General features: G+C 51.8%; 1 protein-coding gene across 1 annotated transcript in view; it reads left to right on the forward strand.

Moving 5' to 3' along the window:
* The first annotated feature begins 4578 nt into the window (after positions 1–4578).
* The window catches only part of Lrrn2 (leucine rich repeat neuronal 2), a 61454-nt gene continuing 43081 nt past the window's right edge, over positions 4579–22951 (forward strand). Inside the window, exon 1 of the mRNA XM_005348351.2 lies at positions 4579–5180. The gene's annotated coding sequence lies outside the window, so the exon portion shown is untranslated. The remainder of the gene's footprint in view (positions 5181–22951) is intronic.

Consider the following 22951-nt stretch of genomic DNA (forward strand, 5'->3'; position numbering starts at 1 on the left):
ACTAGGCAGAAAGACACAGCAAAGTACATGAGCGCTGGAAATGGGATCCTTTTCTCTTTATAGCCCTTCATTCAGTTTATCATAAATGCCCATATTAAAACATTTCCTGTTTATAAGCTGGCTTTCCCTCCCCGCCAAGAACATTATACAGCTCCTACCTCCCAAGCTGATGCTCCGGGTGCCCTCAGGTGAGAAGCCTCAAGCTTTAAACTGCATTAGCTTCTCCATTCATATGCCTTGGGCTGAGTTGCTAGGCTGTCCGTCCACTAGGACAGAAGGCAAGGCTGTACCCTGGTGTGGTGGTTTGAATAGGAATGGCCCCCATAGGCTCATAGGTTTGAATGCTTAGTTACCAGGGAGTGGCACTCTGAAAGGACTAGAAGGATTAGGAGGTGTGGCTTTGTTGAAAGAAGTATGTCACTGGAGTTAAGCTTTGAGGTTTCAAAAACCCATGCCAGGCCCATCACCACAGTCCCCCCCCCCCCCCCCTTTGCAGGTAAGGACGCAGCAGCTTTCAACGACTTCTCCAGTGCCATACCTGCTCACACCATGCCCTGGCTGTGATAATAATGGACCAAGCCTCTGAAACGGTAGGCAAACTCCTAATTAAATGCTTTCTTCTGTAAGAATTGCCTTGGTCGTGGCAATACAACAGTAACTAAGACAACTGGGGGGCCCAGGTAGGGGCGCAGAGAGCAGTGGACGCTCCAGCCAGCACATTTGAAAGCAAGGTCTATCCAACCATTCTGCGTGACTCCCACGTTGACGCCTACTCCCCTAGGGTCACACTCCCTGTGGTTGAGCCTCTGGTGGAACAGACGTTCTCCCTGACCCTTGAGGCCCCATCCTACACTCTCTGAGATGGGAGCTGAACAAAGGAGGCCACAGCAGTGGAGGGTCCTTGAAAGGGAAAAATGCTACCACGTCCAGCCTTTCTCCTCGGTCTAGGCTCATCTTTGAGACACTCTCCTTAGGTGTTGTATGGCCCCCAAATACACACACTGCACACCCGCCAGCTAGGGGTCCTGATCCCTCCACTACACAGCCGAGTGAAGTTGAGCCCAGGATTATTTCTAGGGGTACATAATCCCAACATCCCTCTCTCGAGACCCTCTGATGTTCTCGAGTCTTAGGCTTCCTGGCAGGACAACGGACTTACAAAACCCAGAGATTAAACTTGGAGGGCAAAAGGTCAATAACAGAGCCATTAAATCCTCTGCATAAGTCCCCACAGGCTTCCAAAGGACTGTACATTGAGTCCCCATCTCCTCCCAGGGAAGCATCTGCCTGAGGATGGCACCGCTGGCAGACGCAAGTGGATCTCTGCATGTTCAAGGTAAACCTGGTTTACCAGTGCATTCCAGGCCACACCTTTCTGACGCCAGACTGTAGACACTGATGGTGGTCTTAAGGCTAGAAGAGCGAAGGACTCCTTACCAGTGTCTGTAAGATCAGACTCAAAAGCCTGGGACCAACTTTTGAACCCCTCTACCTACCCACTTAGACTCTTCCAAGTCTTCCTTACAAGACTTTGAGCAAGACCCTGTCTCAAAAAACAAAATGCTGGAGTCAAGAGCACTGGTTGCTCACCCAGAGGACCTGGGTTCGATTTCCAGCACCCACATTTACAACCAACTGTAACTCCAATTTCAGGGCATCCAATGCCCTCTTTCCCCTCTGTGAGCACTGTACACATGTGCTACACAGGAAAAAGCACCCATACATATAAATTAAAAATAAAGGGGACATGGTAGCGTGGAGAGAGTTGAGAGAAAAGTGTTGTTTACCTTAGATGTGTGCCCCTGTTCTACCTCAGATCAGCCTCGAATGCACACTCATTGATATCCCCGTTCTGAAAGAAGTGTAACAGGCAACCTCCTCCACTTGTGGATTCTTTGCGCAATGGCCATGAGTTCTGATCTCAGCCCTTTTATGTCCTAATTATAAGAAGTTGATCTCCTGTTTCCAGAGTCCTAGGCTTGGTGGGAGAGTCTTCTTTTGTTGCTGTGTTTGTTTTCTTTAAGTGTTGAGGACTGAACCCAAGACCTTATGCACACTAGGCAAGTGCTGCACCTCTGAACCACACACCCGCTTTTTTACTTTTGTTTTGAAACAGGGTCTTGATAAATTGCCCAGGCTTATGCTCTTCCTGCCTGAGCCTCTAAAACAGCTGGGTTAGGCATCACTGTGCCTGTTGTTCTTTTCAGTTAGATGATTCACAGATGAGATCACCACCCTTGCCTATGGTGCCCAATCAGCAAATGCCCATTCTACTCTTGACTAATAGATTGGTCTCCATGAATTAAATTAAGCATTAATTTTTTTTAACATAGCAAAAAGAAGTTCAATGAGCTTCCCAAAGCCACACAGAGTGTGGACCAGTAAGTTTGAGGCCCAGCTCTCCCTGACTCTAAATTCTTTCCCACTGGGTTATAAGAGCTCACGCCATTCCTTCATGTTTACACCTAGTGTGCAACAGGGTCTGTCACTCGGGGATCAGCCAGTAGTCTTCGTTCACTAATCTAGTTATTAACAGATGTGGTGGCACACGCCTGTGATCCCAGCACTCAGAAGTGTGAAACAGGAGAGGCTCACAAGATTGAAGAGAGCCTGGGCTACAAACAGAAACCCTGTCTCAAAAGCTACAACAGTGGTAGCAGCTGCAGCCAGCTGTTCTGCAGCCACTGGGACATCCTAGCTTCATGTCAGTGCTGCATGGGTCAGGCACAGCCTTCCAGAGTTGGTGTGCCCCAGCTGGGCTAAGACACACTTGGTGGTGTGGATAATGGGGGTCAGGGAAGAGGGTGAGTGCCAACTCAGACCTGGAGCTGGGAAGGCTTAGCAAAATCTCCTCCTTCTGGACATCAGGCTACATACACTGAAGATGGCCTTCAGGCTGAAAAATGGCTCCATTGACTTGGCAAGTGTCTCCTAATCTCAGACTCAAAAGCTTGGGGCCAAATTTTGAACCCTTCTACTTGCTTAGGCTCTGCTAGTCTTCCTTACAGGGTGGAGCATTTGTTTTCTCTCCATGTCTCTAGAACGGCCACCTTCCCAGCCTCTGGCCTCTCTTTATCACAATCACTGTGAACTGGGCCACAGATGAATGCCTGCGCCCACAGATTCAAGGCCCTGATCACGGGCTCCCAGTCTGCATAACTGAAGTAACTACTACTAACTAGCGCGAGAGTGTGGCCAAGACAAGGACTCGAATCCCACCCGCTCCCAGCCTTCCTGGCCCGCGATCAGGACTAGGGCTGGAATCCCACCTGCTCCCAGCCTTCCTTCTCTAGGCTGTTAAACGGGACTGTGGGACTGGAAGCCAGTTTGCGACAATGGCTGTGAGGAAAGGCTTGGTGCCTCATAGTTCGCCTCTAAGTGTCTTCCGCTGCCCTCCCCCTCCAAACAGCCCATTCTATTTTGCTTGCCTCAACTTTCCTGTCTTGCTGGACCCCATTTTCTCTGCCAGTTTAAATCCTATCCCTCCAGCTGGGCTCAGCTGGAAGCTCAACTCCTCTGTAAAACCTCCCATGAATAACCAGAGCCCATAATGGCGTTTGTTTTTTTTTTTCTGTGTTTCTAAGGCACCTTCCATTGCCTTGTAATGCTAAAATTTGTTTCATGCACTTCCAACTTGTCTCCCTTGGCTCCTGCAAGCCATTATACCCCACAGCAGGGGTGGCGGGTGGAGGCCTGGGAGCAGTTCAGTGGAAATTTAGTATGCGATTGTTGGATGGAATGAGGGGCCAGTTCCTCCATCTATACAGAACTTCAAGTCCTCTTTTGCAAGCCCGTAGGCGTGGCTGTCACTGCTAGCTGTACCCTTCGAAAAAGCAAGACCCAGAAGCTCTGTGTCTAGCCAGGAGCACTGAGCTGAAGCCCTGTGTCAAGAATCTTGACCTCTGGAGGCTCTGACTTACAGAAGTTCCCATGCCTTGGGCTCCATCTTCTCTATTAGTGATTTTTCCAGGCTCTGACCGGGCGTGGCTTGCTATGAAGCTGAGTTCTGGTGTCTATTCTGAGTGGCCCACACCAAAGGCCTCTCAAAGACTTGGGCCTGAAGCCTTGGGCCTGAAGCCTTAACTGCAGCAGGAGATGTGCTCTTCTAAGCACACAATGTGTGGTAGTGACCCAAATTTCCTAAGCCACCAAGCAGTAGCCCAGAACCCCTTTCTGCATACATGGGATCTTGCTCCACTTCCTAGTTTAATGGCTTCATGATGGCCAGCCTGCAGGCGGAGAACCCTAAGCCGTGTTTGGGTGGGTCCTGTCAGTTCCTTCCTCAATCCCACTGAGACTAACCCCCTTTCCTAAGTGTCGGAAGCCTAGAGCGGCCTATTCTGGAGGCAATGCCGGAAAGGCTACTCCTCCCTCTAGGAAGAAGAGTCACCAGTCCCATGGACAAACTCACCCACCGCTACTGACTTTACCCACCGTTAACACGGGGAGGGTAGCAGTATGCAAAACTGCGGTCACAGCCCCAGCTGTGCCTATGAGCCACACCTGTCCTACACGCTGAATCCCCCACCTGTTCTTCTGGCTTTTGCAAGAGGGTCGGAGGGAGCATCAGCAATGCCATTCACTTCTCCCCACCGAGCCCCAAGCGTCATGCCCTTCTCCCTCTCTCCCGCAAACCTTGGGTCTTGATGCAGAAGAACCGCTCAAACTACATCATCGTGCTCCACCCAACTCCTTCCTCTGGGGTGTGTGCCTTGTGAAGCAGAAGGGGCTTCTGGCCACTCAGGAGTTAAAATGGCAGCGGGACTGGAGGGGGTTGGCGTGGCAAGCAGACAGGGAGGAGGCGACCAGAGTGGGCTGGGGAGGTTGGGAGCGCGGTGGAGCAGCTAGTGAGGAGGAAGAGCGCGAGCAGCCGGGAGGGAGGAGGCGCGGCGGGGGCGCCGGGCGCCGCGGGCCTGCTCTGTTGTCGGCAGACGCGCGGCGCTCCGGGAGCGCCGGCCCTGGCCGCCAGCCTCCGGCCGCGACACACAGGACTGGGGACACTGCCATTCCCTTGACGTCCTCGCAGGCCCGGCATAGAGACCACTCCCAGGACAAGTGCAGGTTGGGGAAGGCGCCCTGCGAGCTTCTCGGGCCTGGGTGGCGGCGCATCGCGGAGGGCGCGAGCAACACAACATCCCCAGCCGAGAGGCGAGCGACAGACATAGAACGGCTCCCACGCGGTGAGTGTGCGGCTCAGGGGCGGCCGGGGTCGTGGACGCCGAGGCCTCTGGTTTGGCCGCGAGGATCGCCGCGATCCAGTCCCCGCAGCTCGGACTCTGCTGACCGGGTGGGGGAGGGGAGCGCGGCCGCGACCGCGGCGGTCGCCAAGATGCCTGCAGGAGAGCTGGTGACTTGGGAGAAGGCCGGGAGGGGCGAGAGAAGGAGAGCTGGAAAATGCAAAGGAGGTGGCTTCTGCACCGCCTGGACCCGAGCGGCGGGGGTGGGGGTCGGGGCCTGAACCTATTAAGGAAGCCCCAAACCTTCAAACTGTTGCTGGATATCGGGGAGCCATGGAGATGTAGAGGAGCCGTAGAGGTGGCCCTGGGGTTAGAGAGGGCGTGACAGAGGCGGACTCACAGGATGAAAGCGCACCAGAGCCTAGGGGACTTTCTCTTCCTGGGAGCTCGGGTGGTGGCAGTGCGGAAAAGACAGGATGTGGCCTCGGTTGGGTCTGTTCGAAGTATCTGGCACCGAGAGCCATGCTTCTCCGGGGTGGGAGACTGGGGTCTGACTGCAGTCTAGGATGGGACATTTGAGAGGGGGAGGGGCCAGCCGGGCTTAGCCTGGGCGCCGTGTGGTTTGAAGCTGCTCCGAGACCACCGCATCACGGCAGGCCGGGCTGGTCAGCCACAGGTGGGCCGTCTGTCCTGCTGGCATGACAGGGCTGTGCGGGCGCAGGCTGCCCAGCCAGCCAAGAGCCGTGAGTGGCGGGGTGAGGCAGCTGAACGGAGAGGACAGAAGAGGTGGGGTGAACTGGAACCCTGGGATGGGCCCTAGTGGGGTGTTACAATGCTCCCGGCAGCCCCTTCCCTTCCTCCCCCACCAAATGAACAGGAAGGAAAATGTCAGCTGGGCTTTGTGCTCTGTTCCTCAGGCTGCCGCAGCTCCCATCTGTTGAAGCCAACGCAGCTTCTAATTGGGCAACTGGCAGGGCTTGGAGGGGGTGGGCTGGGCACAGCGCTGGTTGCCGCTAGTTGCCAGAGATGGACTGGCAGGCCCTTTACTTGACGACCCCAGGAGAGGGGGGGCAGTGGAGAGAGACACCAGGTCAGGACAGGACAGCAGGAATGGCCTCTTGCCAGCTTCTTCACCGTTGTCGAGGGGACCAGAAGCAAAGACCTAGGCTTCTTTCCTTATCCAGAAAAATGACGGACTCCATGCCCCCTGTCTCGACATCTCTCTGGCCAGTGTTCCCTTTCCAGGGGAGAAGGCCAGCAACCTCCTGTCCACTGAACAGTCCTCCAAAAGAGCAGAGATGGGCAGGGCTGAGCGCAAGACATGAAGGCCCCCCTGGCCAATGGGTCCTCTACTTACCAGAGAAAGTCACATGTGGGTGGCTTGACCCACTTTCCTGACCAGGAGATGTTGTGAAGAAGTGGAAGAAAAGGAGCACCGCTGGGGGTCTGTGTCTCTCTGGCCTTCCTCCTTCCCTGCGCTGCCTGTCTACCGGTGCCTGGCCAGGGTCTGGGCTAGAATGCTATCTGGAAAGGGTAGAAAAAAAGGACTCTCTGGCATTTCAGGGGTGTTGACACTCCTGTGGGTCAGCACCTAGAAGCCTCCCCAAACCCACATCTCATGACAGAGCCTCCACATCTGACAGGCCTGAGGGAGACACCCAATGGCAGTAGAAACTCGGAGATCTAAGCCTCTTGCAACCTAGCTAGGCCAGCCGATTGCTTGCTGACTGCTGGTGCTCCCCGTTTCCTCCCATTGCCTGCCTTACTCTCTGCTCCTCAAGCACCTCTCTGTCTCCCTTTGCCCTCACACCACACCGTTAATCTCTCGCCCTCCTCCTCCTCTCCAAGTTTACCTTCCCTCCGTTCCTTCCAGGTTTCTGCCTCCACCTCTGCCTTTCTGTAAGATGCAGCTTAAACCCCAAGCTGGGCGCACAGTGGCTCACTCACGTCTTGATGGCGGGAGCATATGTACAGTTGCCCCCGATGAATCCCCTTGGTAGAGAGTGCCAGGCTGACAGGTCTGGCACCGGAATGTCCTTGTCCCTGCATCCCCTGTATCCTGCCATCCGCTCACTTGCTCCTCCTACTCTCTACTCCCTTGTTTCTTTTATTTGAAGGAAAAGAGAAAACATGCTGCTTTAAAAAACAAAACAAAAAACTTTTTCATGCAACAGCTACTCATTGAACACCTACTGTGTGCCTAATACTATTGTCAGAGTGGAGGATACAAGTAACAGACAAACCTCCATGTCTCAGGCAGAGCTGAACGTGATAGTTGGTTAGTTCCATGACCACCAGTTTCTTTCAAAGGTTTGGTAAAGGGAGAGGAGTATAAACCCTAGCGAATTAACAACACAATCACAAAATGACCCTTACTACCCCGGGTTCATTGCTAAGCGTAGATGATGTACCTCTTAAGTACTTGTCATCTGAAAGGATGGAGCAGTTTACATACGATTGTCTGTTTGGGAGGCCAGGGCTGTGTAGAAGGCAGTGGTTTGTACAAGGAGGGAGGCAGTGATGGTTTAGGGAGCAGCTGCTCTGCACCAGCCTGTGTGAGGAACCATCGCATTTGGTCCCCCTAAAGAACTGCATCAGAAGCCGGGCAGGGGTGGCGCACACCTTTAATCCCAGCTTTTGGGAGGCAGAGACAGGTAGAACTCTGTAAGTTCGAGGTCAGTTTGGCCTACAAAGCGAGTTCCAGGACAGCCAGGACTGTTGGAGAACCCTGTCTCGAAAAACAAAACAAAACAAAAAAAGAGCTGCATCATGGCCCCTGCTTTCTAACTGAGGAGTCTGGACCTGGACAGAACGGAGCTCTCAGCCTCACCCTCGCTTTGTGAAGCTCCTGCTGCAGTTCAGTTGGCTCTCACGATGTTTATGACATCTGCTGAATTCTACATTTGCCCTAGCTTTTCGGGAGTGGGTCTTTTCTCTCTACTCAGAGTACAGACTGTATTTGCTGAACGATTGCATGAATAACCCTTCTCACATGATCCAGGCATGCTTTCAATAGGAGTGAGGGCGCTGCAGAGGACACAGAGAGGGCAGAGAATCTTCCTGACCCACAAGTGTGACAAGCTGTAGCTAGCTGTCTCTTTCCCTAGGCCTCCACCTTCGTGGGAGCCAGGTAAGAGTGAGGAGGACATTGCTATGTTCATCTGAGGTCAGTGTTGGAGCTCCATCCATGGTCGGCCTAATGAATCAGGCTTGCTCCCATTCTCAGCCTCCTCGGGGAAGCCTGCACTATCGCAAAAGCCCAGAGACAGAGAATGGGGATAGGCAGCTTGGGTGCAAGGGCTGCAGGGCTAGGACAAGGTCAGCGGTCAAGGCTGGAAGTGGGACAGGCGATGGGGGCACAAACAGGAAGGAGACAATGGTAGAAGATAATTTCAAAGTAAACCCCAGTGCGCGGAAAAATAGCCACAGTAAGACAGGTCCTGCAGCAGGAATGTATGTGACTGGCCAAACCAGAGAGAGGCATCCTTGTCTTTGACTTCCTGTGTGGCGTAGGTGTCTCTAGGCTAAAACGCACAGGCTGAAATTGTGTGGTGTTTGTCTCATTCAGGCTTTACTTGTTCAGGCAGATGTCTTCCCTAGTGCACCTACTCTGTGCAGAAACAGATGAATCAGCTATTGTCTCTGACATTGGGGAACTCGCATGAAGGGTATAGAGTAGGTGGAGCCGCCCGCCCAAGTTCTATAACAGGCTTTAACACTTGTTGCTGGGAGACCCTGGAAAAGTCATATGACCTCTCTCTGTCTCCGTTTCCTCATCTATAACTAGTTTGATCATAGTACCTACTTCATAAGAGGCAGGAACACAGGGCAAGGAGCCCAGAACAGTGTCTGAAATATAAGAAATGCTATATAAATTGTTATTATTATCAAGGAGTCAGCACTGTGGTTCAGGGCTGAAGAGAGGAGGCTACTCACATCTGCAGACTAGATTTGCTAAATTTGGGACAAGGCTTTAGAAGGGGCCAGAGAGCCAAAGTGGAGGGTCTCGGGACAGGGTGCCAAGGGTGTATATGAAAAGGCACTGTGGTGTGTAGGTGTTGTCCCTTTCTGAACATCACTAACACCACTTAGTGTCCCTCTTCAGCTCTTTGTCCTGGTGCTAGGAGCTGGACTTCTAGTGGTACTGGCTAGCTGCCCAGAACAGCCCCACACCCCTTGGTCTAAAAGAGTGGGCTGCCAAGCAGGGGGTTGGGGCAGCCCTGCTGGGTTTGGTTGTGTGACCTTGGCCTCCCACACGTTTCTAAGTCATCAGTGCCCAGACTCTGCAGCAGCAAGGTCTTGCACTCTGGCTTCTGGTACTTCCTGGGGACCTGGGAGATGCCTTGGCCTCGGAGAGCTGCTGCAGGAGGTGAGTTTAACCAGGGTCTGCTTTAGAATTCAGTTTGTCTCTGTGTATTTCTTCCACCCACATCTTCCCTGCTGTTCGGCGTTTGATGGACTTGAAGCAAGTTCCAACATGAAGAGCAGGCCCAGGGTTCCTGGGGCAGAAATGGTTTCTCAGCTTCCACCTCCCCACCTGTAATGACATACATTACAGCCCCTAGCATTTGCTGAGCGCTCGTGCCAGGCCCGGTGCCAAGTGCTTTACCTGTGTCGTTCAGCTAGACCCCAAACACCCCTCTTACCCGGGTGCTACTCTTGTCCCTAATTTCATAATGGAATGACTGAGGCTCAGGCTTGCTCAAGGAGACATAAATGAGCCCCTGGAGCACCCCCAGGATCCAGCAGTTATTGGCCTAGGGTTACCCTGGAGTCACATAGCCCACTCGCCTAGCTAGCCTCTCCTTACTGGAACAAGTTCTCCACGCCTGACCTGTTCAAACCAGTACTGCCTGTCACTCATTAGGGAACTTCAGGGTCTCCCTGACCCCTTCTTCCTTTTCCAACAGGCTGTGCTAGCCAATGCCTCTAACCTGTTTTTGTTGTCTGTATCTTATGTACTAGGGATCAAACCTAGGATCTTTTACATGCTAAGCAAGCTCTCTACCAATGAGTCGTGTCTGCAGCCCCCAGGACTGGTAGTTAAGCTCTAACACTGTTTCTTTCTGCCTTGGCCAGAGCCACCAGGGTCTTCGAGGAGTTGACCCTGACTCAGTGCCAATGGACACAGGAAAGGGCCCAACCAAAGTGTGGCTCCCCAGAGGAGGGGAGAAGGGCTACCTGCGGTGAAGGTGAAAGGAGACAGGCGGACTATTTAGGCCCGCCAGTGGGCCGCTGTTAACATGGCAGGTTCATGTGTCCTGGGAAGAGCCCGTGTTTACAAGCATCTCTTGAGACAGCTCCTTCAGAGAAGACAGGTGGCAGAAGAGGCGATGATTGTGCAACAGCCAGCTTGGGTCCCCCAGGAGAAGTGGGTCTGTCTTATTTGATCCTTCCCAGATGAAGGAAGCAGAGGGAATGACAGCGGGGAAGGGGTAGATCTGTAAAGCTCTGCACATGAGCATGCAAAGCTAGTGGAGAGCACATCTAGCTGGGAAGGCAAAGGGCGAGACATCCTGCAGGTACAGCAGCTATAAAAGCTGTGCAGGAAGGGGAAAGGAGAGAGATTGCCACTTCACCCTGATGCTCAGGATGGCCCAGTCAAGGAGGCAGGATGGACTCCCACAACCCAGGGGATCTGTGGACTGGCTCCACCCACAGCCCGTCTCTGCACAGCCATGCCTTTGCCATTGTACACAGGGTGGGCGGTGCACATCTTCATTAGCTAGTGTTTATCGAGCCTCCTCAGTGCCTGCCCCAGGGATACAGGCAGCAGGGAATAACAGAGAGCTCTGCCCTTAAGGAGCTTTTATTTTGCTGTCTGGGGATACAGCAAAGTAAACTTGGAAAGCAAATGGCATATTAGTGTTAAGTGCTCCAGAGAAAAATACAGCAAGGAAAAGAAATAGAAGATGCATGATGGGAGGGCTGGAGGTTGAGGTTTGTCCAGGGTGGCCACCGCCGCTAGCAGACGTGGAAAGGGTACTGCGCAGAAGGAATAGCTGGTGTGCCGGCTGGGAGGCAGGATGGGACCAGGGATGCTGGAAAGATGCTAGGAGGAGCTAGTGGGAGTGTGGTGCATGGTGGGAAAGGCAGAAGCCAAGGCTGGGGCCATAACCAGGAGGTCAGGCTGGAATCAGGGTTCTGGCTGAGGACTTGGCGTCTTCTGAGTGTGATAGTGACATTTCAGGACTTGGATTCTTTTAGTTGTTGTTGTTTTGTTTTTTGAGACAGGGTTTCTCTGTAGCTTTAGAGGCTGTCCTAGAACTTGCTCAGTAGATCAGACTGGCCTTGAACTCACAGAGATCTGCCTGTCTCTGCCTCCCGATTGCTGGGATTAAAGATGTGCACCACTGCCCGGCAGGATTTGGATTCTTGAGACCCTGGAGTCTGGGGTCATCCATTCCAGCACTCTCTTGCCATTGCAACTATTCTGGTCCATAAGTGTGTGTGTGCTTGTTTGTGGAACTTGGTCTGGGTGGGGATGCGGCTGTGGGTTTGGGGAGAACATAGTGTAAGCCTTGGTCGCTGCTGGTAGGGAGCTGCTCGGATGAGGAGGCAGAACTCATACTCTGAAATAATGAGGGAATAATACCAGACAGTATTTAAAACCAAGTGCTAAACTGTGTGATTTAGACTATAAATGTTATCAGAGCTGTGCACTCTGTGTGGGCGTACACAGGGAACGCTTCCTTGGGAGGTGCGGCAGATTGGGGCCTGGAGAACAAAGTGGGGTTCCACTCTGCGGGGGGAGGGGGGGTATTCAAGAATCTAAACCTGGAGGGGTGAGAAGGGTGATCAAGCAAGAGGGGAGGGTCAGGGGTCACCTTTGGGGTGGGAGGAAGTCAGCAAGCTCCATCCTAGGGAAGAGAAACAGGGGACATGTGCGGGATGCCCCTGGAACGGTCGCTTCCCTGCAGCCTCTGTTTCTCGCATCCTCTTTAACCCCTCCAGGGAAAAGGGCTATGGTCCTTTAGGAGTCTGTCCTCCAGCGGTTTTGCCTCTTTCCCAGGTTCTCAGAATCCCTCTGAGCTTCTTCTTCGAATGCCCTTGACCCACCGGGTATGTGTGGCCCTTCGCTCTGACATGCCCCTAGGCTCCACTTTCTTATCCAATCAGCACCAGTCTCTCCTCTTGAATCTTAGCCCCTGAGCTCCTCGATCTGGCAGGTTACGCGGAGACAACTTGATGGTGCTCCTTTTCCTGAGAGCTGGGGGGTCTTCTCTGGAGCAAGAGGTGGCTCACCTCTGCAGTGGAGGGTGAGAAGGCCAAGGAGGAAGAGAACCCATTGGGGTACCTTCACCTACTCAAAATAAGCAAAAATGCACACACCCACCCTTGGATGTCAGCCAAAGAGGAGAAGCCAGGGGTCACAGGGATTGAATTGCCACTGTTAACTCATTAGCCCACTCTCCTGCTCTGGGCCCTCAAGAGCTAAGAAAGGAGGGCTCGTTCTTACCCCAGGTCCTGCTCCTCGAAACTGTTGGGCTGAGTCTAAGGCTGTTGCCCTTACGGCTCACAATCTTGAGCAAGTGGAGTCAGCTGGAGCTGGGTGAGAGCCCCATTTTCTAGCTACTTGCCCTGGGGTGCTTTAGCTTAACCTCTCTGAGCCTCAACTTGGGCTTGCATTAAGTCCGGGTTAATAACGCCTGCCTCCCAAGGTTGTGAATAATAATAGCTAACACTTGTACGTGCTTACAAGACGCCCAGGGCTTTCTGCATTCATCTCATTTAATCCACAGAACGCTGGGAAGTCGACATTATTTTCTCCCATTTTGCAGCTGAGGAAACTAGAGCTGAGATGCTTTAAGTCACTTGCCGAAGGCCACACACAGTTGGCAAGTGACAGCGCCAGAATGCAGCCCCACGCCCCTGTGACTCCAGAGCTCTGCTTCTCAGCCACCACATGAAATGATCTAATCTGTGTGAAGCGCCTGCGACAAAGTAGGAGCTCAATAAATGTTAGTTCCTTTCCCCTCTTTTTCCCCAAGGCCCCTCCTCTAGAGAACAGCTTCCTGCTTCTGCAACGCATTGCCTTTCCAGAGTCCCCTGGAACTGAAACATGAGATGCAGGATGGGAACGAGTTGCCGCTTTACACCAAGAGAGACTGGGCTGAGGACAGGGCGATCCATTAGAAAAAAAATCTAAAGACATCAGGCTGTGATTACTTCGCACCATTCTCTGAGAAATGGTATTCAACCTCACTGGGTCTCAGCTCAGGCCCTTGTGGGACCGTACCTATGGAGATGAGACCAGAGGTCGGGTGGAAGGAGAGAGAGGATGTTTCTCCTGCCAATGCTAGAAATGACCCCTAGAACTGTCAAGGTGCCCAGAGAAAGGTTCCAAGACTGGGCTTTCCGAACTTGGGTATGGGTTTTTGAAGGTCAAGGTATGTGGAAGAGAGGCTGGTATCTCAGCTTCATGAGTGCTGAATCAGGGTGCCTCCTGCACCTGACTTACATACATGGCTCCATCTGACCTTATCTGGAAAGTCAACCCAGACAGATGCTGCAGGGTAACTGAATGCCAGGGTGCATGTGGGCCCTAGGCAAGGAGGTTCCTTAGAATGGTCCTCATTGGCTCCTCCTTAAATCCCATTTTCAGATGGAACTAGACTCCTCTGTGAAGTCCAAACCAGCCTGTCAACAATCCCATTAGGCATGCAGATTCCTGGGTTCTGGGTTTCCCCAGAGGGATTTCCCAAGAGGAACCCAGGTCTGGGTTACTTTATAACCAGAAGTCATCTGGCCTTGAGCTTTCCAGTGCTTTTAGAATGTGATGTCTTGCTTTGTTTCAAAATAAAACTGCAATGTGTGATAGGCAGAGTAAGAGCCATTTTGTATTACCCTAGTCCCCAGAATCTGTGAATATGTTGTTACATAGACAAGAGACAGTAACTGGGGGATGAGAATGGGGGGAGGGGGAAGGACAGAGGGGAGACTGCAGCCCGGATGTAAAATAAATAAATTTGCTTAAAAAATAAAAGAGACAGGAAGGTTGTAAATAGAATGAAGGGTGCCAACTGGCCTTCAGATGTCCTGAATTATCCTGGTGGGTCAGTGTAACCACAGGGTCCTGTGGAAAAGGGGCAGAAGTCAGTGTTGGAGAGACGCGCATGAGAAAGACTTGGCCAGTGGTCGCTAGCCTTTGGCCAAGAATGAAGGCTGCTTCTGAAAGCCGGAAAAGCAGTATAAACATTGTCCCCTGGAGCCTCCAGAAAGGAATGAACCTGTCAATACCTTGACTTTAGCCCAGAGAGACCCATTCTAGTCTAACCTCTATGCCTATAATAAATAATTAAGCCCAAGTAAGACCCTAAATTTGTGTGAATTTGTTACTGTAGTAACTACAGGAAAATGAGAAGGCAAATGTAGTGAGGTAGACCAGAACTCCATTCAGCCTCCCGCTGACCTCCCGCTGACCCTGGAGGAATTATTTCAGAACCTGTGACCTGAAAGCTAATTTGAAACACACTAGGTTTAAAGTAGCAGCTCCACACCCTCCAGACAGTGTGAAGTCAAGGCCCAGAGGGAAGGGACTTTGCTGGAGGTGAACGAGTTGGGCCTCCACCCCCAGGGCTTGCTTTTATCCTGTCAGAACTTGGCTGCTTCCATGAATTCTGTGTTCCAGTCACCAGTGGCTATGCTAAGTGCCTGGCAGAGGTAAAGACTCAGAACGGCACTGCTTGGGTCTGCCCTACCTTTAGACCCTCACTGGGCCCTTAATTTCCCCAAAATGTAGGTAACCAAACCCAGCTGCTTAGGGCTACAATGTTCCTTGCCCTGGGACTAGTTGCTAGCCGGGCATGATCACAATCACCTGCTCTGCACCTGCCTCCCACCCCAGCCTGTGTAGGATTCATCACCCTAGCAAGCTGCAGGTGAGCAACGCACAGGCCTTGGGACTGGGAAGGGAGGAAAAGAGGCAGAACAGGCAGCGTCTCAGTAGCACCTTATCAGCCTCTGTCAGGCAGTCAGCCTTCCCAGCTCTCTCCCTAATACACCTGAGCCATGGGCCAGCCCCCGGGGCTGCCAGTTCCTGGTGTCGGTCTCCATGGCAACCCCACATTTGCCGTTCTGGTTTCTAATGACTTATTGGCATGTGTGGTAATTTGCAGAACTTGGCAGGCAGAGCTTGAGAAGCCAGGAGGAGGAACTGGAGGCAGTGAGGGGACTTGGCCTTAGGGAGGGGCTCAGAGTGTTGACCGAGGTGCAAGCCTTCCTTCCCTACCCCTTCTAGTTCCTGCAGAGTAATAGTCCAAGTAGGGGAGCTGCCTCAGGCTAAGGCCTCCCCTCTGAAGAGCATCAACTGTCTCCACAGCCCTGCAAAGGAGACAGATGGAAAGGCAGGTGTGGACCACAGCTGCTCACCTACCAGGCAGCTTGAGCAGGTGTTCTTCTATGACAGGTCAGACAAGGCCTGCCTTCCAGCACTCTCTTGCCTACTCGGGGCTCTGGAACAAGGGGTCCCTTCTGGAGCCAGGACTCAGTAGGCTTCATGGGGACAAGAGCAAGGACAGTGTCCACAGTCCCTAGGTCCTTGCTGTTTCTAGGCCTCTGGGACATTCAAAGAACTAGGGGGTATAGTACTTAATGAAATGCGGGATGCTGTAGGGAGGGGTGAACCGGCCCAGTCATTAAAGAGGGTGAGAACAACAGGAGCCTGACCTTTCTCTGCTCTGCCTGGGCAAAGTCCCCTGGACAAGGCTATGGGGAGAGGCTGTGGAGCCTCCGCTGCCTTCTTCCTTCACACACTCTGTCTTCCCCTTCGTTCCTGTCACTCTGAAGTCATGGGAGGCGGCTAGTGTGCTGATCCTGGCTTCACCTTTAAAAGTAGCTCCCAGCCGGGCGGTGATGGCACATGCCTTTAATCCCAGCACTTGGGAGGCAGAGGCAGGCGTATCTCTGTGAGTTCGAGACCAGCCTGGTCTACAAAGGGAGTTCCAGGACAGGCTCCAAAGCTACAGAGAAACCCTGTCTCGAAAAACCAAATAAATAAATAAGTAAAAGTAGCTCCCAATCTAGGTTAGAATCCAGAGCCCACTGGTTACTTGCCGCCTCTACGGCCTTAGACAGGCTCTTGACTTTTCTTTAAGCTTCAGTTTGCTTATTTCTAAAATGGGATTGACATCCCCTGCTCACGGGATTGTGAGATAAAATCACCTCATATTTGTAAAATGCTTGGTCCGTGGTTGGCCCCAATAAATATCAGAGAATGTTTTTTAACAGACTTTTAATTATCTACCCAAATAAACAGGAGCAATCAATAACAAAGGATGGACGTGGTGAGGTTTTCTTCTTTAAATATTTGAAATACCTTCATTTACTCAGTAAATGTTTATTGAGCATCTACTACTGAGCACAAGCATCCAGCAGACCCTGAGTTTTTCCTGGTGTGTTGTGGTTAGGGCGGGACCAGCTGACCTGAGCATTCTCTGAGCACATAGCATCTCTCAGAATTCTGGTACCCTGGAAGTGGTCCTTGTATGACTGTCTGAGAAGGGACTGGTCCCCAGAGAAAGACCAGCCTTGCGGAGGCTCTGAGTGGTGCCAGGAGATAGTGCCAGACTCTGCAGAGTATTTTCAGAGCTAAACTGGGGAGGAGAAAGGCTTAGGCTTAGGAAACTGATGAGTGTTCAGTACTCCTCCACTGTCAAGAGCTCCTGAGGTACTAAGGGACCAGCAAGGACCACTGCGGCCACCAGCTAAAAGAGGAGCAGGAGGTACCTGTTCTCTCCTGCTCACAAAGGAGCACATGCTCCTTTGACCAGCGCAGGGACAGAGGTAGGACAGCAAGGGGAGCTAGGACACTTGCTTCCTCCCTGCCAGCACCACGCGTCTTTCTGAGCCCTCCCACAGCCACCTCTGAAAGGCACACTGGACTCAGGTGTACTGTCAGTGACGCTGGGACCCCGGGGACTGGCTAGCTAGTGGTGTTCTCGCCACTCAGGTTCCCACTGGGGCTCATATCCAGGTGACAATGACTTAGGGGTTCCAGGGATTACTACCTGAACACACCGTACTGGCGCTCCTAACCTGGCCTGGAAGCCAGACCTCAGCCGGTTCCCCACACCTACTTTTATTTATGAGAAAGTTAAGCTGCGTGGAAGGGAAATGACTTGCCTGAGGTCAGGCCACGTGTTTAGCGCTGTGGGAACTGGACATAAAGCTCCTAATTCTGTCCTTATGCTGCGTCTGTTACCTGCTCTCCAATTTCCTGGTTTTCTTGGTTGTCCTGATCTAGTTCCCAGACATGAAAGGAGGCCGTTTCTCTAAGTCTCAGTCACCCTGACTTCCTTACCCCTTTGCCAGCCCCTGGCCTCATTAGGTAAAGCCCTTGGCATCCACCCGTATTTCCCCTCCCCCGTACTCACACTTTCCCTGGTATTGTCCCCTCCGTACAATCACCCTCCCCTTCAAGCATGTCTGTCGCGCAGTAAGATCAGTGTCTCTATGGACAGTACATCCTTCCTGGGGCCCAGCAGCCCTTCGGTGGCTCCTCCCTGTCAGATCTTGCTCTAGAGTTAGCCATTACCTTCCAGTCACCTAGAGGGTCACCCTGCCCTCTGATGGCCACCTCCTGGTCTCCCAACCTGCTTAGCCAAGCAACCCCACAGCACCATTCCTGAACTTTGGGATCTTGGGTCTACTGGACCCTTATCTTTCCCTCCTCTGACTCCAGACAGATTCTATGGTCCGTGTTAAGGATCCTTCTGCCAATACCCAAAACTGTCTAGACTCTCGGTCTTTTTACTGCTCCAAAGCCCCAGGTTTAGATTAACTGCTCTAGCTTTTGGCTGAGGTCAAGCTCCACACACACACAGCAAAGGCAGATGGGCACATCTACAAGCTCACCATCATCAATCCGACTTGTTCTTCAAAAGTGCCTGGTATTCCTATCACATCCCCCTGCCTCTCCCTCCTAACTCTCCGATGACTATTTCACACCCTCCTCCCCAAACCTCCGCCTCCATCAGTGATCTCAGCCGAGGACCTCACCTCCCACCACAAAGAGAAATAGCTGTCTTCGGGCAGAACTTCCCAACATGTCCCTACCAAACCCTCAGGCACACTGACTGCCTCTCATCCTCCGCTCCTCCCGTTCTTTCAGCCCAGGCCACAAGGCGCCACCACTGACCAGTATTCCCCATGGGTTCTATAGCCTACCCTCAGCCCTCCAGTAGTTTCTCCTGGCTTCAGAAAAAGAAACCAACGACACAATCCTTCCTCAAGCCCAGTTGCGGCCCACACCCTTCATCCTCTCAAGCGAGTGTCTTGAGAGATTTGGCTCCACTAGTGTGCTCTACTTCACACCGCCCACACCTTCCTCAGCCCCACTCGGGTACGGCTTCCTCCTCCAGCCCTGGGAAGCCACTCTCCACTCTGCTCAAGCTGGGGAACAAGCTCCATTTGTAGATGCGTTTCCCTCACTTTTGGCACTCCCGCTTTTCTGGGCTTCTCCAACCCCATATAGTCCCGGCTTTTCTGGATACTCCAATGTCATTTTTTGCTGACTCCTCCTCCCCTCAGTCTTTAAATGTTAGCAGTCCTTGGAGGCTGTCCCTGGTGGCGGTACTGTTTTCTCCCCAGGGATCCCATCTCCAGGTCACGGCTTCCCAAGAATGGCTCCCCTTGTCATCCTCATGCAGGTGACATCCAGATCTCTAATCTGTGTCTTTTGAGTTTAGTGCTGTGTCCTCGTAGCCACCACGGAGGTGATTAAGATGGATATGCCAGGAAGCTTTGAATTTGGCGTATCTAAGCCAGAGTCCTGCTTTTTCTAACTCCCCATGCCCTTTCCGCCCCACCTCCGCCATGTGGCCTGATTTTGTGAATGTTACCAGCCCATGCTTGCTCTACAAGCCACAGACTAGGACTCATTAGCTGTTCTTCCTTCACCACCTAAGCCCAGTGTGGGACCAGGTCCCATCTCTCTATAGAGGAAGATCTTTTGGGAAAAGCTCAAATGAGGACTGGGTAGGGTAACACCAGTACTCCAGAGATAGAAACAGGAAGAATATGAGTTTGAGGCCAGTCTGGGCTACATAGTGAGATTCTGTCTCAAATAAAACAAAACAAAAGGGCAGGGGGAGCCAAAAAATGAATAAAATTATTAAGTAGTGAATTCATTAAGAATTTTAAGCACTAAAAGAATCTCAAAGCCAAAAGCAGAAGAAGAGGTTGGAGAGCTAGCTCAGCAGTTGAGAGTGCTGGCTGCTCTTGCAGAGGGCTCAGATTCAACTCCTTACACCCACATGGTCGTTCATAACTGTAACTAATGCAAGGGAACTTGAGTCCCCCTTCTGACCTCCACAGGCACTAGGCACACGTGTGGTGTACATACATAAATGCAAGCACAGCATTATACACATAAAAATAATAAAAATGAATCAATCTTTAAAAGATGTTTAAGCTGAAGGGAAGTCTGAGTGTGGCCTTGGTAGACCAGATGCCCACACCTTGTCCGTGGCCTCTGGGTGTCCCTTCTCTCTTCTCCCCTATCCCACTAGCTGCAGATCCAGCCCAGGAGAGCCAAAGTCTCTAGTGCAGGCCCCTCCTCACTGGCCATTCTTTCAGGAGTAGTACCCTTTCACACCTGACATTTGACGCTGTCGTTGCAAACTACAGGACTCCACAAGCATTATGACGCTCAACTGCATTGTCCTTGGTGTCACCTGTGAGAAAGCTGGCGCATGTGTGATGTTTGCTGCTGCACGGCGGAGGAAGCCACAGAGCAGGGGTTCGATGGGTCACCTGCAGGCACGCGGCTGAGGAACAAGAGAGTTCATTTGGGTCTGGTGCTTGGGCTGTCACTCTAATGCTTCTCCTGATGTTCCATGCATGGCTATGCCTGTGGGGACGAGGAGACGGTGGCAGACTCAAGATGATCACAAGGGATGGAGGAGTCACACAAAAGCAGACCCTCAGCAGGCAGAGGACAGGACCTGGGGTGCAACCTGCAGCTGAGGAGAGCCAGCTGGGCCTCTCACTTTTTGCAGAGATCCTCCTTTACTCCACACCAAGGACAGAATGCCCCACCCAGAAGCAGAACTACCCAGAGAACCATAGTGAAGAAGGCAGACACGGCAGCTGGTGGAAGACAGTGGCTCCTCATACCATCTCCTGAGGAACAAGAGCCATGCGCTCCCTGGCATGACTTCTGCCAGCCTTTCCTCAGCCCTTCACTGCTTTCCATATGCTCTAGTAGAACCAGCTGCCCTGGGTCCGCAGACACCCCTGCTGCTCCATACCTCTGACCCTGGGGACCTTCACAGCCTCCTCCCCTGGATGGCTCCTTTTCACATCAGCACGCACCACGCTTTCCAGGAAATTCCTCCCACATGCTGTGCACACTCTGCAGAGTCTATGAAATGCCCTTCTCCACTGGTCTTTCTCTTCTGTTGGGTTGGACGCGCCTCAAACACAGCCTGAGTTATCCACAGGGGTACTCTCATGCTGGCATGCCATGGTAGCAATAAAATAACACGTATTGAACACTTGTTTTGGGCTGAATGCACTGAATTTTAGAACAGCTTTTTATTTTAAACCAAGTATAGATTCACTGGAGGTACAAAGAAATGGGCAGGGAAGTCCTAAGGAGCCTTCATCCAGCCTTCCCTAGAGTTAATATCCTGCCTAACTACACTGCAACGTTAAAACCAGGAAACCAAGCCGGGTGTGGAGACGCATGCCTTTAACCTCAGCACTTGGGAGACAGGCAGATCTCTGAGTTCAAGGCTAGTGTGATCTGCAAAGTGAGCTCTAGGACAGCCAGGGCTACATAGTGAGACCCTGTCTTGGGGGATGGGAGGAAGAAAAGAAGGAAGGGAGGGAGACAGAGAGGGAGGGAGGAAGGGAGGGAGGGAGGCAGGGAGGGAAGAAAATCAGAAAACTGACTTGGTATGACCCATAGCCCTTATGCACATTTCATGTTCGTGTGTGTGTGTGTGTGTGTGTGTGTGTGTGTGTGTGTGTGTGTAGCTTTGTGTAAGTACAACCAAAATCAAGATACTAAACAGAAACTAGGCATGGTGAACATGTCTGTAATCCCAACAGTTAGAAGGTTGAGGCAGGAGGACTGAAGGTTCAAAGCTAGCCTGAGCTACATAAAGAATTCCAGGCTAGCCTGAGCTGCATAATGAGACACTATCTCAAGTTACTAAATAGTATTAGGTAATTTACTAGAGTCAAAGGAGTCTGCTCTGCTGCCCCTTTATAACAGTGCATACCCACCAATCTGTTCTGTCACTACGGTTATACTGTATCCAGATGTTCTGTTCTCTGGCACTACAGTTATAGAATGCCCAGATGTTCCATAAGATGAATCTAGCAGGCTGGAATCTTTCACTGTTAGATTTGGTTTTTCTCCTGCACTTAGATCCATCAAGTCATGGTCCATATCAATCATCCATTGCCGAGTAGTATTCCGAGATAGGGATGGGCACACTACAGTTTGCTGAACCATTCAGCCACTCACTGGGAGATAATTGTCTCACTCTTGTTTTACAAGTGAGGAAACTAACTGGGGTCCCATGACTAGCAAGCAGCATTTAATAAATGTTAAATGAGAGAAAACTAATGATGTTTATTGTGCTGAGCTCTGCTGCGTGAGGGTACTATGCTCTTACCCTAGCATCCAGAAAGTCGTTCTGCACATAGTAGGTTCTCAGTAAATGCTTGCCAGTAAGCTGCAGCTGTGTTTGTGTGGGCGGGAACCATGTCCAGCTTGTGCTACCATTTGCAGGACAAGACTTGATAGGCTCAGTATCGTGCCTGATATCTGCACTTCCTCTTTGCTTGGAATGAGAGGAAAGTGGAATTGGAGAGGTAAATATTGACTACAGACAGGTCTGCCATTGTATCACCTCAGATGCCCAAAGCTATTGGCTATCTTGTAATTCCCATATTTGCATGATTGTCTGTATCTCATCTGCAGGCTGCTCGGTTAATCAAAATGCTGAGCAACCTCTGTGGCCCCTGCTTCTTGCCACTATGGCCTTCCCAGGAAGTGCTGGGTCAGGCTGTCAGATCCTGGGTCAGGCTGGGCAGGAGCAGCCTATAAAAACTGCCTGTTGGGTCCTGAACATGCCCAGCCTATGCTGCAAAGTCTGCCTGGGTGTTTCTGCTCATGAAAGGGGAGACAAGTCATGACCACTCCGCAGGACCTCAGGAGGTTTAGCTAAGGAAGATTTGTGGAGCTCTTCGTCCCCAACCTGAAGTGTAGAGCACTAGGTGAGATAAAGGAACCACAGCTGGACCAGCCTTGTCCTGGAGATGTCTTGTTGAGCACCTCCTGCCACCCTCTCTGTAGAGGTAGGGTAATGAGAACTGTGGTGGTTTGAAAGAAAATGGCTCCCACAGGGAGTGGCATTATTGGGAGGTGTGTGGCCTTGTTGGAGGAAGCGTGTCACCATGGAGGTGGGCTTTGAGGGCTTGTATATGCTCAAGCTTCTCTCAGTGAGATACTCAGTCTACTTCCTTTTGCCTTCTGATCAAGATGTAGCTGGAACCATGTCTGCCTGCAGGCTGCCATGTTCCTCGCCATGACAATAATGGACTGAACCTCTGAACTGTGAGCCACCACAATTAAATGTTTTCTTTATAAAAGCTGTCATGGTCATGGTGTCTCTTCACATCAGTATAAACCCTAAGACAAAAACCAACCTGAAGGCGTAAGTCACAAACAATGTCACAGCAGTTTGGAATTATGATTAATAGGGTAGTATTTATTTAAAGGGGAAAAAACTTACAGATCACCGTCAGCCCTCTGCGCA

The sequence above is a fragment of the Microtus ochrogaster genome, chromosome 6, assembly GCF_000317375.1.
Source record: "Microtus ochrogaster isolate Prairie Vole_2 chromosome 6, MicOch1.0, whole genome shotgun sequence".
In the NCBI taxonomy this organism is placed as follows: domain Eukaryota; kingdom Metazoa; phylum Chordata; class Mammalia; order Rodentia; family Cricetidae; genus Microtus; species Microtus ochrogaster.